The 19,143-nt window shown below is 41.8% G+C and overlaps 1 protein-coding gene across 6 annotated transcripts in view; it reads right to left on the reverse strand.

Annotated features, from left to right (window-relative positions):
• Positions 1-19,143, reverse strand: part of cdk14 (cyclin dependent kinase 14) — a 633,043-nt gene that overhangs the window by 484,944 nt on the left and 128,956 nt on the right. Inside the window, exon 1 of one of the 6 annotated variants that reach the window (XM_072253724.1) lies at positions 18,716-18,819. The exons of the other annotated variants lie outside the window; for them this stretch is intronic. The gene's annotated coding sequence lies outside the window, so the exon portion shown is untranslated. Of the gene's footprint in view, positions 1-18,715; positions 18,820-19,143 lie in introns of those variants that run through there. 6 annotated transcript variants of the gene reach the window in all.

The following is a 19,143-nucleotide window of genomic DNA, read 5'->3' on the forward strand; positions in this document are numbered from 1 at the left end:
AAATGTTGAATCATTAATAAGCATTCATGATTATTTTAGAACTCCAGCACATACAACTCTGAGATGTTACCACAGATGTTACCTGGGTGAGAAATATAGCATTAATACGGTCATTCCTATGGCCTCTTTGGTGGTGTACTTGGTGAGACAATTAATAGATAGTGCTGTTAACACAATATACTTTGCTTAAGGCAACAAACTCAACCGACGTGTGACTGGTTCAACAATATATCAAAGCGGTAAATCTGATTTGAAGATAATCAGACACTATATATGCTGTATCTTTCCAATTGCAAAAGGAAGTAAATCCATTCCTGGCTTCACATCTCAATTGCACTATGCCTTTGTCATCCCTGAAGTCTCCTGTGCGGACACCCCTAGTTCTGGATGAGTTATCTCCCACTTAGCTTGGGCTGCCGTCCATTCCATTGAGTCCACTGTGCTTCCTGATCCACATCAACCCTCTAACAGCAATGTCTTTCCAAAGCTTCCCAGTATTCTTGGATATTCCTGATCAGAACCTGCAGAAGTATCTGCCTTCATTCATTTTCAGACATCCAATACATCTGTTGTAATGCAGACTATCCCCCGACTTCCCCATTAATTCTCTCAAGGTTTTGAGTCTTCATGTACTTCTCAACAATAAAAATAAAGGAGAAATACTCAATGAGGACCTTGTCCGTCAACTACGACTCCACACGAAGATCCAATTTGAACTCTGAGGGGCCTTATTCTGTCCCTAGTTCTCTTTTTCAATTAATATGCTGAGAAAACCAACCAGCTACAGGAGCAGGACAAAGCTAAGTAGTCTTCAATGACTGGAAGGAGTCGGGGGTGATGGTGAAGTCATTCATTTCTCAGATTGGAGGCTTATGACCAGTAGCATTCTGCTCACTGCTGTCATATATATTAACTGTTTGGATGAGAATGTAGGTAGCAGAATAAGTTTGTCAATGACACCAAATCTGGTGGGGTGGTGGAGAGTGAAAAAAAGAGGTCTACAGTTACAGCAGGATCAAGATCAATGGAGAAAGTGAGCAAAACAATGCCAGATGGAATTTAACTCCACAAATGCAAAGTGATGCATGATGGAAAATTAAACCAGAGCTGGACATATATCGTGAATGGTAGACCCTGGGGTGTGTTGTAGAACAGGAATCTAGGGGTACAATACACAGTTCTCTGAAACTGCCAAACTGCTGATGACAGCACATGACTTGCTTATCTTCAGCAAATGGGATGTTGAGTACAAGAGTTAGGACATTAAGTATAACAAGTTGGTGAGACCGCACCTGAAATACTCTGTAAACTTCTGCTCACAATATCATATGAAGGATGTCATTACTCCACTGTAACGCTGATACATCTGACTTCACCTTCTCCCTCTCAAATTGCAGGGTGAAATTCTATCATATTATGATTTGTATCCCTAAAGGATCCTTTGCCTTAAGCTCCCTAATCAAATCCGGTTCATTACACAACACCCAATTCCCTAGTGGGCTCAATCACAAGCTGCTCTAAAAAGCCACCTTGTAGGCATTCTATAAATGCTGTCTCTTAGGATCCAGCACCACCCTGATTTTCCCAATCTACCTGCATATTGAAATCCCCCATGACTATTGTAACAATGTCCCTTTGACGAAGTCCTGACAAAGGGTCTCGGCCTGAAACGTCGACTGCACCTCTTCCTACAGATGCTGCCTGGCCTGCTGCGTTCACCAGCAACTTTGATATGTGTTGCTTGAATTTCCAGCATCTGCAGAATTCCTGTTGTTTACAAGGATATTGCCTGGGTTGGAGGGAGGAACTGGTTAGCTAGAACTTTTTTTAACCTGGAGCACACAGGCTGATTGGTGACTTGATTGTGCTTTATGCAATCATGAGGGGCATGGTAATGGTGAATAGTCATAATCTTTTTCCCAGGTTAGGAAGAGCCTGAAACTAGGGAGCACAGATTTAGGACAAGAGAGGAAAGTTTTAAAGGGAACCAGATGGACAGGTTCTCGAATAGAAAAGGTTTAAATGGATATGGACCAGAAGCAGGCAAATAGTACCAACTCAGGAAGGCACCTCGATTGCATGGACAAGATTGGCCAGAGAGCCTTTCCTGTCTTGTGCTGCAGAATCGTCCACATATGAACTCCTGGGTAGGAATATGGCGGCAGCATGGGTTAGGCAGCAGGGAGCAAGTGAATTCCTGGAGTTGGAGGAATGCAGGGTGCACTCAAGAAGGAAATCAGGAGGGCAAAAGGGGGTTCGCAAAATAAGTTAATAAGGACAATGTGGTTTATATGGACTCTGATAAGGTTCCACATGGAAGGCTGATCTGGAAGGTTAGTTTGCTTGAAATCCTGGGAGACCTGGCTAATCAGAATCACAACTGGCAGAGTGTGATGGCAGAAAGTTGTTTTTCATACTGAAGCCCATAACCAGTGGTGTGCTTCAGGGATTGGCACTGGCCATTGTTGTTTATCCTTGATATCAACAATACAGATAACAATATACAAGGCATGGTTAGTAAGTCTGCAGGTGAAACTAAAATTGGTGATACAGTGGATAAAGAGAAAAACTTATCAAAAAAAATTTAAAGGGAGATCTCTATCAGCTGAATAAGCAGGCCGAGAAATAGAAAATGTAGTCTAATTTAGATGAGTGCTTGGTGTTGCATGAGGAAGGACAAATCCAGGTAGGATTTTCACAGTGAATGGTAGGGCCCTGGGGACTATTGTACAACAGTGGAACCTTGGAGTACATGGTTCACTGAAAGCAGAGTCACAGGGAGACAAGATCATGAAGGCAGCTTTTGGCATGCTGACACACAAGTTAGGGCATGGAGTATTAAAATTGGGAGGTCATTGTACAATTGTATAGGACACTGGTGAGGCCGCCACTTGGAGTATTGTATTAGGTTTTGAATGCCATGTTATAGGAATGATGTTAATAAACTTAAAAGTATACAGAAAAGTTTCACAAGGGTGCCACCAGGACTTTAAGGACCGAGTTGTAGGAAGTGGTTGGACATGCTAGGGCACAGGAGACCAAGAGGAGATCTTATGGTGGAGTATGAAATCATGAGGGACATAAATAGGGTGAATGCACTCAGTCTTCTCCCCCCCACCCCAAGAGTTGGAGGATCAAGAAATAGAGGGAAAGAGATTTAAGGTGAGAGGGAAAAGATTTAAGGGCAATTTCATTTTTCAAAGGGTGGCATATACATGGAAGGAACTACCAGAGAAAGTGTTGATGACAAGTACTATAACAAATCTTGAAAGACACTTGCAGAGGTACATGGATTTGAAAGGTTTAGATGACTAGGATTAGCATTTTGGTCAGCATGGACCAGTTGGGCTGAAGAGCCTGTTTCCATGCTGTATGACTCTATGACTCTAAAACAAATGTGTTACATTCATTGTCTAACACCACAACACGAAAGTAGTTCTTCAGAATAAACAGACGTTTTTCTGAATTTCATTTTCTGTCACTTGCCTCAACTGTACACATTTTGTACACAATACAACATCTTTCTCAGCTGTACCCTCCACCATGAAGTAGGACAAGGACAGGCGTATGCTGAAAGAAAAATGTCCTTATGCCATCAAAAATAACTGACATGCTGTCATTCATGGTTGCAGAGTCAATGTTCTATGAGTCTCCATACATTATCATTGTGGACACAACACAGATCTGCATAATGAGCCATTGTAATTTCCGCAATGTAACTAGCAATGGAGGATTAGTGATGTTATAGTTCATTCATCCAAATTTTAAAGTTCAAAGTAAATTTGAATTATCCAAGTCATAAGACTATAAGATATAGGAGCAGAAATTGGCCATTCAGCCCATCGAGTCTGCTCTGCCATTCAATCATGGGCTGATCCAATTCTTCCAGTCATCCCCACTCCCCTGCTTCTCTCCGTACCTTTTCATGCTCTGGCTAATCAAAAACCCATCTATTTCTGCCTTAAATGATGTACGTGTCACCATTTTTGTCTGGGAAACTGTCAAATTCTAGTTGTAGAACCATTTTAGTCTCAGCTACATATTCATTTTTCAGAACAGCACAACCTTGTTTGCAGCATCTTCACCACAGCTACAAATTAATGCATCAGCTTATGTTGTTATTTCACATTGGTTGTTATTCTAACATTTTGTATTTCTCTGGAAAATAAATAATTGTGCATCATTTTCTGGACAAAGTACTCTATTTTCTGGAGACAGCTTATCCACTGATGTCTACTATAAGCCTACTGACTCTCACAGCTATCTGGACTATTCCTCTTCTCACTCTGTCTCTTGCAAAAACGCCATCCCCTTCTCGCAATTCCTCCGTCTCCGCCGCATCTGCTCTCAGGATGAGGCTTTTCATTCTAGGACGAGGGAGATGTCTTCCTTTTTTAAAGAAAGGGGCTTCCCTTCCTCCACTATCAACTCTGCTCTTAAACGCATCTCCCCCATTTCACGTACATCTGCTCTCATTCCATCCTCTCGCCACCCCACTAGGAATAGGGTTCCCCTGGTCCTCACCTACCACCCCACCAGCCTCCGGGTCCAACATATTATTCTCCGTAACTTCCGCCACCTCCAACGGGATCCCACCACTAAGCACATCTTTCCCTCTCCCCCTCTCTCTGCTTTCCGCAGGGATCGCTCCCTACACAACCCCCTTGTCCATTCGTCCCCCCCATCCCTCCCCACTGATCTCCCTCCTGGCACTTATCCGTGTAAGCGGAACAAGTGCTACACATGCCCTTACACTTCCTCCCTTACCACCATTCAGGGCCCCAAACAGTCCTTCCAGGCGAGGCAACACTTCACCTGTGAGTCGACTGGGGTGATATACTGCGTCCGGTGCTCCCGATGTGGCCTTTTATATATTGGCGAGACCCGACGCAGACTGGGAGACCGCTTTGCTGAACATCTATGCTCTGTCCGCCAGAGAAAGCGGGATCTCCCAGTGGCCACACATTTTAATTCCACATCCCATTCCCACTCTGACATGTCCATCCACGGCCTCCTCTACTGTAAAGATGAAGCCACACTCAGGTTGGAGGAACAACACCTTATATTCCAGCTGGGTAGCCTCCAACCTGATGGCATGAACATCGACTTCTCTAACTTCCACTAAGGCCCCACCACCCCCTCGTACCCCATCTGTTACTCATTTTTATGCACACATTCTTTCTCTCACTCTCCTTTTTCTCCCTCTGTCCCTCTGAATATACCTCTTGCCCATCCTCTGGGTCCCCCCCCTCCTTGTCTTTCTTCCCGGACCTCCTGTCCCATGATCCTCTCGTATCTCCTTTTGTCAATCACCTGTCCAGCTCTTGGCTCCATCCCTCCCCCTCCTGTCTTCTCCTATCATTTTGGATCTCCCCCTCCAACTTTCAAATCTCTTCCTCACTCTTCCTTCAGTTAGTCCTGACGAAGGGTCTCGGCCTGAAACGTCGACTGCACCTCTTCCTACAGATGCTGCCTGGCCTGCTGTGTTCACCAGCAACTTTGATGTGTGTTGCTTGAATTTCCAGCATCTGCAGAATTCCTGTTGTTTGCTATTTTCAGTGGTGACACCTTAATTTGATTTGTTGAATCAAGACTGCTAAGGTGGCCATAAAAGATCTAATTGAGCACAACAGAATATTTCTCCCAGAGTTCATTTTTCCTACAACCATTGTCACTAAAAACTGATCATCTTGCAATTCATTTCCTTGCCATCTGTGGCACCTTGCAATTCACAAACTGCCTGCTATATTACCACATTGACTGCACTTCAATGAGACTTCCTTGGATGCCAGCTGCTTCCGACATTTCCGAAAAGGTGTCTACAATTAAAGTGTTAACTCCGGCTTTTCTCAGCGAGTGGGTGGTGCGTGGGATGCACTGCCTGAGTCAGTGGTGGAGGCAGATACACTCATGAAGTTTAAGAGACTACTAGACAGGTATATGTAGGAATTTAAGGTGGGGGGTTATATGGGAGACAGGGTTTGAGGGTCGGCACAACACTGTGGGCCAAAGGGCCTGTAATGTGCTGTACTATTCTATGTTCTATGTTTTCTCTTCATCTACTGGGCACGTCCAACATTCTCCTTCTGATCTCAGATTCCAGCAGCAATTGTGACTTGAATTACACAGATTTCTATATCTCTCCCTCCCTCCCTTATTAACTTTGTACACAAATGGTTCCGTAAACCTCGGAATCATCTGGGTAGCCCTGGCCTCATGGAGTACTCTTTGAAATGTCTACAGATGAGCTATAGCCAGTATCCTGATGGGTTGTAATTCAGACTGGGGCAGCAACTGCTCTGCTCTGAGCCAGTGGAACTTGCAGAGTGGTAAGATAGACCAGTCCATCACAGGCTTGAAACTTCCTACCCTCCAGTTCACCTTAAATGGTGCTTTGCTTCCAGAAGGCTAAGAGTATTGTCAAGGATGCCTGCCAACCTAGCCATCCTCTTTTCTCCCTTCTAGCTTCTGGGTGAAAATACAGGGGCTTGTAAGCCTCCAAGTCGTATTTCTGAACAAATTAACTCTTTTACACGCATTTCCAGTGGTGCTGCCACACTCTCATGCTCTTAGTGTTACTTCTCTCAGTTATTCTATAGCTGTCGCTTTAGCATTTCTTTTACAATATTTCAAACTGCACTATAACTAAGAAAGGTAGAGTTACCTCTATCACTTTGTAAGCACCACTTTGCAGTCTTGTGCCCATTACTATATATATTAATTATTACCACCAAATATACCTTTTACTCCGTGAGTTTCATGCAAATATAGAATTTCATTGCACCCTGGGGATATGACAATAAACTTTAATATTCCCTTTGTTCTGTGTATCCCACCTATACCCTCACCACAACTTGAATTCAACTGGTTTTCAGACCTGATGCAAAGACTTCAACCCAAAACAGTAATGCCGTTCTTCTTTCCATAGATGCTGAGTGTTCTAGTATCTCTTTTAATTTTATTTCAAATTACCAGCATCTGTTAGAATTAGAATTTGATTTTCATTTACTGGACTACTCACAAGGTCCCCTACCTTGACAGGATTCAGATACAGGAAAATTTTAACCAAGCCTTTTTAACATCAAGCCTAATTTTGATTTCTAGAATGCAGATGATGCTACTCTTCCAGTAATTCCAAGAAAACAGTAAAACTAAATGAAAATGGATTTTTATTCCAAAGTACAGCTACAGAATATGAACATTATCACAGCCTGATTTCTGCAAAATTTCAAAATGGGGGAAGGACAAAAAAAAATTTAACCATGTATTAACGAGAGAGGTGAAATCAGGAAGAATGCACACAAGGAACTGGACATACAGTATGGTTCCAGCAACAAAGGTTAACTGAGCTAATATAAAAAGAGAAGGTGTGGGTCGGTGCTGGTAGGAGGTATTGCTTGGTCATTAACCATTTTAGCAATAGAAATAAAAGGTAAGATCAAGGTTTGAATAATGAACCTCATGATACTGCTGCTCCAGGTGAAGCTGAAAGAACTAAAGTAGTCAGAGCAGACTAAATAGTAAAAAATCTGCTAAATCTGGCAGAGTCACTGAGCAATCACATTGGGGTAAAAGTGCAGAATTAGGCTCTTTTGTCAAAATATCAGCACAATTTTAATTAGAACATTAACACAATTATAGATTCGAACACACATTGAGGGGATCACAGGGTGGTAAATACCCTCTTATACCAGCAACATAGGCGTGGAATGGATGTTAAATACTCGTAGCTGTATTATCTTTAGTAAGGACGTGGAAGATGGACGAAAGGAGGTTTATCTTTTATTGATCGACATCACCATTATACAATTGGACTGAACAGTGCCTCATTGTGGGTGGTGGCACATTAGAAAATCACCACCTGTTCACCTTCCACTCTTCTGTATACTGTCAGTGTCTACATGTGCAGATTGTAAGGCAGAACTGAGAGATGTACTGCAGTTCAGATGCCAGCATACCTTAGCCTCCCGCTCCATGACTGGACTCACTGCTGAGCTCAGTGGCAGCTCCAAAATGTGCCAAACTGAAAGGCTGATGTATTTGGCCCCTCAGCTTACAGCAGCTATGGTTGGCATACAAACAACTCTATTCATCTCAATGTGGTCACTGATCTTGCACCGCAAATTTCATTGACTTCTATTTCACCACTGTCAAATGACATAATATTAATTACTAAATTAATGTTTTCATTAATTTTAGAAACAATTTTAATAGATTTAAATTGGTTGTAAATATCATTTGGCAACAGAAATATTTCAAACAGTGGAGGATGCCTTTAAAAGCAGCAAACTACGAGATCTTGCCAGGTAAGTGCTGGAGAACCATTACCCAAGGGCTAGGCATAAACAACAGCCCACCCTACTTCACAAAAGGATGATGGAATGGAGCACAGTGCACCCTGCAGAGCCACAGCAGTTAGACGCACTCTCGAAGGGTCCCCGACCTGAAATGTTAACTCACTCTCTTTCCACAGATGATACGCCAACTACTGAGCACTGTACTTCCATTGTTCTCTGTCTGAACTTGAGTTCACAGGATTAGCGAGAATAAGAGAAAATGGTGGTGACACTACTGTTGAAACTAAGGATATGATAATATAAAACTACAATGAGAAATTGTGCAGAGCCTTCTAGATAGCAAGAATAAAGCAGCCAAACATTAATTCTGAGATGAAGCTTGAAAGAAAGTGTTATTTTAAAGTTCAAAGTTCTAAGTACATTTATTATCGAAGTATGTATACTATGTACAACCTTGAGAGCCGTCTCCTTAGAGGCAGCCACAAAAGAAAGAAACCCAATAGAACCCATTAAAAATGTACAGGAAACAAAAACAAATTGTGCAAACAATAGAAGTAAGCAAATAATAATATTCAGAACTGAAGTTCACAAAAGTGAGTCCACAGCCGTGAAGCCATCCAGAAGCCTGTTAATTGCAGGCCACAGCCTCAGTTCAGCACAGAGACGAGTAAACCTTGCAAGCAGTGAGCTGAACACCAGCCCGTCCCTCGCCTCTGGGCCCAACACCCTGATCTTTTCAATCTGGCCCAGTGCTTAAATCAGCTAAACTTTGGGTCATTCCTCACTCTCAGACCTGGGCCCTGCTGCTTCAATACGCTCTTGCGCCCAGGATCCACCACCTCAATTTGTCCCACAACCCACTTTTGCAATCTGGCATGGCACTTAGATCAGTTAAGCATCGATTTGGTCCCTGCTCTTGGCCCCAAGCCCAGTCACCTTGGCTCGCCGCGCATCGCATCTGCCACTTCAAATCGCCTCCAAATCCATCCCAGCAATGGCCAAACATCGACTCGTTCCCCGTTCTCCAGCCAGGCCCCTCAACTTGGCCTACACGCATCACACAACAAACCGTTCTGCACCGTGGAGACTTCAGTCCACGCTGCAAAGATGCCAGGTACTTTATGGCATACTTCAATATTTGTAGACAGATTGAGGAAAGCAGAGAACTCATCAGTAATTTTCTTTATATACGTCGGTTGTAGTTTTTTTAAACCACGTAAACAGGGCTAATCGGATATTGTAATCAACTGGACTTTATTGACAATCTAACATAAGTTACTAGAGAGGGAATATGCTACTGAATTCACCATTACAAGGTTACAATATGTCGGTACAGCTGAGAGCAGCAGAATGAAATAGAAACTGAAAAAGTCTTAACTGGTGTGACTTGGATAGATCATGGCAAAAACAAGATTTTCACTTATTACCATGCCAGAATATGCCATAAATGGGCAAATGAAACAAATAAACCAGCCACATGGATAAGAAACTAAAACTGAACAGCAAAAGTTTAAAAGATAATAAAAAGCTACAAAGATATTAGGAAACCAGTTGGACATCAAAATCACAAGGTTTTTACTTCATCAGGAAGGGTTGGTCTTCAAAAACTGAAGAAATTATGTAAATAGAAATAATTACAGAAGTCTGACGGTATTATTGACACAAAAGATACCACTACCACAATCTGGGGAAGTTGTTGTATAATGAATTCACATTCACTAAAGATATCAGAAAGAAATCTAAAAAAAAGCACCAAATATTGGAAAATCTTGAGCAAATAATAACTCCCATTGAGTTTTGAAGGTTAAGATGAAGCTTTGGCTATGAACTACCTCAAATGTAGAATTTTGTCTTTTAAAATGGTCAAAGAAAAACCAAGAAATTAGACCACAAACAAGAGAAAATCTGCAGATGCTGGAAATCCAAGCAACACACGAAACGCTGGAGGAACCCAGCAAGCCAGGCAGCAACTATGGAAAAAAGAATGGTCAATGTTTCAGGCCAAAACCCTTTCGTTGAAGTTTCAGTCGACTGTACTTTGTCAATTGTATATTCAGTTCATAGATGCTGTCTGGCCTACTGAGTTCCTCCAGCAGTTTGTGTGTGTTGCCAGAAATTAGAAGCCATTTGGTTTAACTCCTTCTTCCTAAGGATAAAAGTAGGATAGTTTGCTGATAAGACACAATATGCAGCTCCAACTGCAACTCCTCAGATAATGCAACAGTCCTTTGCAAAATAATATTCAGGTGTAGCATGAATGTTACTTGTGAAGCATGTGCTAAACAATGACAATTTCCAAGAAGAAACCATTTAACTATTTCATCATTCTCAGCGGATCAAAATCTTGCAGCTCTCTTCTTTACTTTGTGCATTTGTTATTATCAGCACACAAACAGCAGAGGTTCAAAGTGGGAACATGAGTAAGGTGCAGAAGGCACACACTCAATGAGTCGGGAACAGTGGTATGCAAAAGTTTGGGCACCCTGGTCAAAATTTCTGTTACTGTGAATAATTAAGAGAGTAGAAGATGAACTGATCTCCAAAAGTCATAAAGTTAAAGATGAAACATTCTTTTCAACATTTTAAGCAAGATTAGTGTATTATTTTTGTTTTGTACAATTTTAGAGTGAAAAAAAGGAAAGGAGCACCATGCAAAAGTTTGGGCACCCCAAGAGATTTGAGCTCTCAGATAACTTTTACCAAGGTCTCAGACCTTAATTAACTTGTTAGGGCTATGGTTTGTTCACAGTCATTGTTAGGAAAGGCCAGGTTATGCAAATTTCACAGCTTTATAAATACCCTGACTCCTCAAACCTTGTCCCAACAATCAGCAGCCATGGGCTCCTCTAAGCAGCTGCCTAGCACTCTGAAAATTAAAATAAATGATGCCCACAAAGCAGGAGAAGGCTATAAGAACATTGCAAAGCACTTTTAGGTAGCCGTTTCCTCAGTTTGTGATGTAATTAAGAAATGGCAGTTAACAGGAACGGTGGAAATCAAGTTGAGGTCTGGAAGACCAAGAAAACTTACCGAGAGAACTGCTCGTAGGATTGCTAGAAAGGCAAATCAAAACCCCCGTTTGACTGCAAAAGACCTTCAGGAAGATTTAGCAGACTCTGGAGTGGTGGTACACTGTTCTACTGTGCAGCGACACCTGCACAAATATGACCTTCATGGAAGAGTCATCAGAAGAAAACCTTTCCTGCATCCTCACCATAAAATTCAGTGTCAGAAGTTTGCAAAGGAACATCTAAACAAGCCTGACACATTTTGGAAACAAGTCCTGTGGACTGATGAAGTTAAAATAGAACTTTTTGGCCGCAATGAGCAAAGGTATGTTTGGAGAAAAAAGGGTGCAGAATTTCATGAAAAGAGCACCTCTCCAACTGTTAAGCACGGAGGTGGATCAATCATGCTTTGGGCTTGTGTTGCAGCCGGTGGCACGGGGAACATTGCACTGGTAGAGGTAAGAATGAATTCAATTAAATACCAGCAAATTCTGGAAGCAAACATCACACTACCTGTAAAAAAGCTGAAGATGAAGACAGGATGGTTTCTACAACAGGATAATGATCGTAAACACACCTCAAAATCCACAATGGACTACCTCAAGAGGCACAAGCTGAAGGTTTTGCCGTGGCCCTCACAGTCCCCCGACCTAAACATCATCGAGAATCTGTGGATAGACCTCAAAAGAGCAGTGCAGGCAAGACGGCCCAAGAATCTCACAGAACTAGAAGCCTTTTGCAAGGAAGAATGGGCAAAAATCCCCCAAACAAGAATTGAAAGAGTCTTAGCTGGCTACAGAAAGCATTTACAAGCTGTGATACTTGCCAAAGGGGCTGTTACTAAGTACTGACAATGCAGGGTGCCCAAACTTTTGCTTCAGGCCCTTTTCCTTTTTTGTTAGAAGTAATAGGAAGAATACGAATTTCACAGTAAAGACTTCCGGAGTCTTTAGTAGGCAGTTTTGCGACAATAGATTATTACATGAATTGCATCTCCCAAGTACCTGCACAGAAGTTTTAATTATTCCTTATGTTATCGTTAGGGCAATACAGAAACTGTATTGTCAGAGTTTGCCTATGATACAAAAGCTTGTGGGATATTACTTTATGTTCTGTTCGTTTACAGATTTTTAAAATTTTCTGCACTAGAGTTGTGTATGCTGAGCCATTAGGTATAGCCATAGATAATAAAGGTTTTGAATAGTGATATTTCTCCCCATCCTATTACTGCTATCTTTGGATTACCAAAAACTTCTAGTAACTTACCCCCCTCAGCATTTCTTACTTTAATGGCGAAAAGATGTATATAACCACATTGGAATGCCCCAACTACATTTTTTTGGTTCTCTCAAACATACTGTGTCTAAATTCCGAAAAAATCAGAAGTAATCTTTATGATACTTCAGTTAAATGTGAACAGACCTGGAGATCTTTTATTCAATATTTTCATTTAATGTAACTATTTTTTTTCTCTGATCATACATCCTTTCCCTTCGTGGGTTTTATCTGTTATTAGTGGAGGTCGGGTTTGAGGACGTGATTGTTTAATTTGTTCAAGTCTACTATTTACCTAGTTAGCCCATTGCTTTGCTTTGAAGGTTAGTTGCACGGTAGGTTTTTTTTTCTGGGTTTTTTCCCTCTTGTTCTAATAGTATACATGGAAAGTTAGTATACAACTATATTACCTTGTTATTTTATAACTAACCCATGTTGTTTGCATTGGTTTTTTTGTATTAATATTACTTGTTTATTTATATCTTAACAATGTATTGGTTGCTATATCTTTTACCTTTTGTGTACTAATTCAATAAAAAGATTTAAAAAGAAAGGTATAGCCATAGTTAAGGTAAGCAAATTTTTGGACTTCAGGTGAATTGTATGTTATGGAGCGGAACTGAGGCTAAAGATCATGGTCTTACAAAATAGTAACACAAAGTCCAAAGGGTCATATGGCTTTCTCCAGCTATTATGCTTTGTCACAAATATATCAAAAATTGCAAACTTGAAACAAAAAAGATAACATTTTCAGCTGGGTGACACAAAGTCAAAACAACTAAGTTTTATTTGCATATTGCACTTGCCCATAATCTGTGATGAAACCTAACATATGGCATACAAATGGGCAGCATCTTTTCCAATCACAAATGAGAAAACCTGCAGATGCTGGAAACCAAAGCAACACACACAAAACCTGGAGGAACTCAGCAGGCCAGGCAGCATCTGTGGAAAAAAGTACAGTCAACATCTTGGGCTGAGACCCTTTGGCAGGACCAGAGAGAAAAAGATGAGGATTAGATTTAAAAGGTGGGAGGAGGGGAGAGAGAAACACAAGGTGATGGGTGAAACCAGGAAGGGGAGCAATTAAGTAAAGAGCTGGGAAATTGATTGGTGAAAGAGATACAGGGCTGGAGAAGGGAGAGACTGATACGAGAGGGCAGAAGGCCATGGAAGAAAGAAGACGGGGGAGGAGTATTGGAGGAAGGCAATGGGCAGGCAAGGAGATAAAGTGAGAGAGGGAAAAGGGGATGGAGAATGGTGAAGTGTGGGGGGGGGCATTACCAGAAGTTCAAGAAATGGAAACTCCCAGATAGAATAAGTGTTGATATGTCAATCCATGGCTTCCTCTACTGTCGCAATGAGGCCACACTCAAGTTGGAGGAGCAACACCTTATATTCTATCTGGGTAGCCTCCAACCAGATGGTACCAACGTCACTTTCTCAAACTTCTGGTAATGCCCCCTCCACATCTCCTTCACCTTTCCGCATCCCCTTTTTCCTCTCTCACCTTATCTCCTTATCCATTCATCACCTCCCTCTGGTGCTCCTCCCCCCTTTCTTTCTTCCATGTCCTTGTGTCCTCTCCTATCAGACTCCCCCTTCTCCAGTCCTGTATCACTTTCACCAATCAACTTTCCAGTTCTTTACTTCACCTCTCCCCCTCCCAGTGTCACCTAGTATTTCTCTCTCCCCTCCCCCCACCTTTTAAATCTACTCCTCATCTTTTTTTCTCCAGTCCCGCCGAATGGTCTCGGCCCAAAACATCGACTGTACTGGACATCATTCAAAATGTTAACTTATGAATCGCATTCAGGTAGCAGTCAGTGTCATAAATCAACACCCACAAATTTACCCAACAAATGTAAAAATTGTTAAATCACAAGTTGTCATAGTTATCTAAATGTTCAGATGATATTTCACTTTCAGTAAATTTGAAAAGGCTTCTGCAATAGACTTTGCTAATTTTTAAACTACCACTTATTCAACTGTTCACTTGAAACCTGGCATCAGAAATTTTACTTAATAATTCCCAGTTTAACTTAATATTAACTTTCCCTTAATAGCTGAACAGTTTGAAATATTGATATCAGAAGGAGCTCAATAGTATGGAAAAAGAAACCCTAAAACTAATCACAGACCAGTCAGCACATTAGCTCTTTAAGAAGTTTGTACATTCTCCCTGTGGCTGTGTGGGTTTCCTCCGGGTGCTCCAGTTTCCTCCCACAGTCCAAAGACATACCAGTCAGTAAGTTAATTGGTCACACATAATTGAGCCAGAAAAGCCTGCTACTGTGCCCTATCTCTAAATAAATAAATGTCCCGTGGCGCATCAAACTACCACAAAGATTTTGATTTACATACAAGGCTAACTGCACAGATTTCCTACAATTGTGTTTAGAATTATCTAAAATACTCAGTGAAAAATAGGCAGTGTTGAAGCTCTGTACATAACAGAACACATCTTCCACTCAGGTCCACAAAGAATCTGCCAGCAGATATGCTCATACCTGGGCAATTCGAGAGCAGAGGCTGCAGAGCACCCTGCTGTCTGTTGGCAGAGCACCTACTGAAAGACTTCTGCACACCTAGGCTTGGAATTCTGCCTGCTGAACTCACACCATGATAACTAGCCTAACAACAAATCTAAAGTCAGAGGGAAGATCAGCGTGTGTGTGTGTGTGTGTGTGTGTGTGTGTGTGTGTGTGTGTGTGTGTGTGTGTTTGAATTATTTTTAAACCATTTAAATTAATTAACATTTTTTAATTTTGGACAGGCAATTATGATTAATTGATAGAGTGCAAATTTTATTTAAACAGCAGGTTTGACAGCTGGCAAGGCTGGGATGGGGCTTCAGCAGGTATCAACGCCATTCTTGTCAGTGCAGTAGGTTACCTGTGGCCCTGCATCTCACCGAGCCCCTTGGGAAAATAGATCTCCGGACTGTGCTGGAAGAAATAGTATGAACAGGGGTCCAGTCAACCACAGAATTCAATGGCACATCAGGTTCCTAACACATTTTCCTACAATGCAACACCTCTATTTGGTTGGATAGTTTACCCCCACATCAAGCCAAGTTGAGAACATGTGATTTTTTTCAAACCTGAAAGTAACAGATTAGTATGTCCAGATTCTCACCGTCTTACAACTACAGTATAACATGGGTAGTCCAGTTATGCTTTGGTCAATTCTGGACATCACTGACATCAGAGTCATACAGTGTGGAAACAAGTCCATCAGCTAGCCATGAGTAATCCTACAGAAATCCCACCTTTTTATTCTCCCAACATTCCCACCAACTTCCCACTCACTTAAACACAAAGCATACGGTGTCCAATTAACCCATTAAAACACAAGTCTTTGGAATGCAGGAGGTGGTTACAGATAGAATGTGGGAACTCCAGACCCATAGGATCTGTGGTATGGCTTGAACTCAGGTCTACCAACCCCAGCACTGGGCCACCAATTGATCGGGGTGTGGGGGAGTGGAAGGGGTAAAGTGGGCAAGCAATAACAATAGAATTGCATTGAATATAAAAGTTCAGAAGTCACTTTGCAGCTCTATATTTAAAAAAAACTTCAGTTAGGCCACATTTGGAACATTGTGTGCAGTTTTGATCGCTTTACAGGAATGATGTTGAGGTTTTGGAGAGGGTTACTAACGTGTTACCAGAATTAGCTATTAAAAAAGGTTGGACAAACTTTGACAGCATCATAAGCTGAGGGGTGAACTCATGGAAATGTATGACATTATGAGACACAGACAGAGTCTTTTTTCCCCCAGGAGCAAACACCAGAAGGCAGAGGTTTAAAATGAGAAGGGGAAAGACTCAGGCAGAGGTGAGCAACAGAGTGCTAAGTTAGAAAAGACACAACAGTCAAATTAAAGAGGTATTCAGGCAGATGGGCTCAGTTAGACTGGCATCTTGGTCAGTGCAGGCTTGCTAGGCCAAAGGGTATTTATTCTACATTTTAATGAAAATTTGTTAGACATTTCTGCATTGGATTTTGTTATTGGCTGGTACTTGTGTGCACAGTTCTTAGCATTGTGCCCTTCGGTACACATAGTTCTTAAAAGAACACTCACTTTCATACAGTACTGTACATAATGCCTTTAGCATTTATCAGTTCACACTGGAATGCTGTGCAGGTCTTGCTCCATGAGGGTACAGCCTGGTTCATTATAAGACCATAAGACATAGGAGAAGAATTTGGCATTCAGCCCATCAAGTAATTCTGTCATTTGATCATGGCTGATTTCTCCTTCTCCCTGTAACCCTTCACACCCTTACTTATCAAGAACTTATCAACCTCCTTCCACTTTGAATATACTCAATGACATGGTATCCAGAGCTGTCCCCTGGGTCACCCCCTCCTCCACTTTCTCCTGTGGTCCACTCTCCTTTCCTATCAGATTCCTTTTTCTCCAGCCCTTGACCTTTCCTGCCCACCCAGCTTCACCTACCACCTTCCAGCTAGCCTCCTCCTTCTCCCTTCCTTCTCAGTCCTGAAGGAAGGTCTTGATCCAAAACGTCAATTGTAGATTCATTTCCATGGATGCTGCCCGACCTGCTGAGTTCCTCCAGCATTTTGTGTATGTTGCCCCGATTTCCAGCACCTGCAGAATTTTCTCATGTTTATGACTTCTTCTTCATATATTAACCCTTCATTCAGTCATCATTCTTGTAAACCTCCTTGGACCCTTGCCAATGCCAGCACATCCTTTCTTAGATATGGGGTCCAAAACTGCTCACAATACTTCAAATGTGGCATGGCTCATGCCTTATAAGGAATCAGTGTTAGGTCCTTGCTTTTGTACATCTAATTCCCTGAAATGAACACTAACATTGCATTTGCCTTCTTTACCACTGAGTCAACCAGCAACTTAACCTTTAGGAAATCCCACACTAAGCACTCCCAAGTCCCTCTGCACCTCTGACTTGTGAATTCACTTCTCCTTTAGAAAACATGCCTTTAGTCCTTCTACCAAAGTGCATGAGCATACACTTCCCAACACCTCTATTCCATATGCCACTTCTTTGCCCATCCTCTTAATCTGTCCAAGTCCCTCTGCTTCCTCAAAACTACCTTCCACTCCCCCTGTCTCTGTGTCATCTGCAAACTCAGGCACAAAGCCATCAATTCCATCATCCAGATCATTAACATATAACATCAAAAGTCGCGGGCCCAACACCAACCCCTGTGGAACACTGCTAGTCACCAGCAGCCAATCAGAAATGGCCTCCTTTATTCCCACTCTCTGCCTTCTGCGGTCAGCTAATCTTCTGTCCATGTTGTTATCGTTCCCGTATACCATGGGCTCTTACTTTGGGTCAGTAACTTAAAAACTGCAACTCGAACGGACAGTGGCCATGTACAATATTGACGTATTTTACATTTCTGATTGCCTTAATGTACTGTCAAGTTAACTATTTAGGAGCAACCTGTAACCACTACCCATTGCATCAAAACTGAGAGATATGATTTTAATTGGATAAAAATGATGCAATGTTACTTCAACTTGCTGAGCAATCATCTAGGAGTCAGCCATAATACTGGGCAGCAGCTGCTGCCTCTGTTTAATTCTGCTTCAACAGTAGCAACACTCTCCAGTGACAGCTTCTGTCATTTCAAATCTTCGCATCAAATTGTAGTTAATTCAGATGGCAATTAGGAGTTGCAGACAGAACTTCATGCTGATTACTAATGTACATGCAGTGTATTCATCTAATATAGATGGGAGAGTGAACCGTTACTTACTTGGCCACTTTAACCCAGTGTAGATTTAGATGACGTTTTTTTTTGCAATGCAGTCTCAAACAGTATATCAACAAGAGATTCTTGAGAATAAACAGTCCAAAAACAAAGTATATTCTTGCAAAACAAATGTTGTGACATTTTTTATAAATTTCTAACCATTAATACAGGACATCACTATCATCTCCAGCACTGTCATAACAAAACATACAATTTTTTTTACCTCAAATAGAGTATCAATAGGCACTTCAGAGGCAGAGGCATGAGCTGCACCAACATCACAGCATTCAATCCCAGGTGTTGTACTACGCTGGGAATGCTGATGCAAGCTATTCCATTACAGTCATATTTCACATTGTAAACAGCCATCTGCCTTACCTTTTCGCCCCGGATACTTTGCAGGGTTCTTTCACAAACACTCCAATATCTAGGAATTCTGCTAGATCCTAAACAAGCCAATCATGTTCAATAAATGAACTCGAAATATCTCCTGGACCATTTCAGCTTGCTAGTGCAGGTTGTACTACCTTTGAAAGGGGCGGGGGGGGGGGAATAAAAGAGGGAACTAAACATCCCCTTTAAAGTCAATGCAGCCACGGTACAGCTTCACGTACAATGCGGCAGCGCAATCGATAGAAATTGTGTTACAGAAGAAATATATTGCTTTAAAAGCAATATAATCCTTTGGTACTACATGATGAAGAAAACCAACCCGGCGATGGGATGAACTGGTCTGTATAGTTGCAGGAAAGCAGAGCCTAGTTCTACTGCATGATTGCAGCCAGAAGTACCCATGCGGATTTTGC

This window comes from Mobula birostris, chromosome 3 (genome assembly GCF_030028105.1).
Source record: "Mobula birostris isolate sMobBir1 chromosome 3, sMobBir1.hap1, whole genome shotgun sequence".
Taxonomy (NCBI): Eukaryota; Metazoa; Chordata; class Chondrichthyes; order Myliobatiformes; family Myliobatidae; genus Mobula; species Mobula birostris.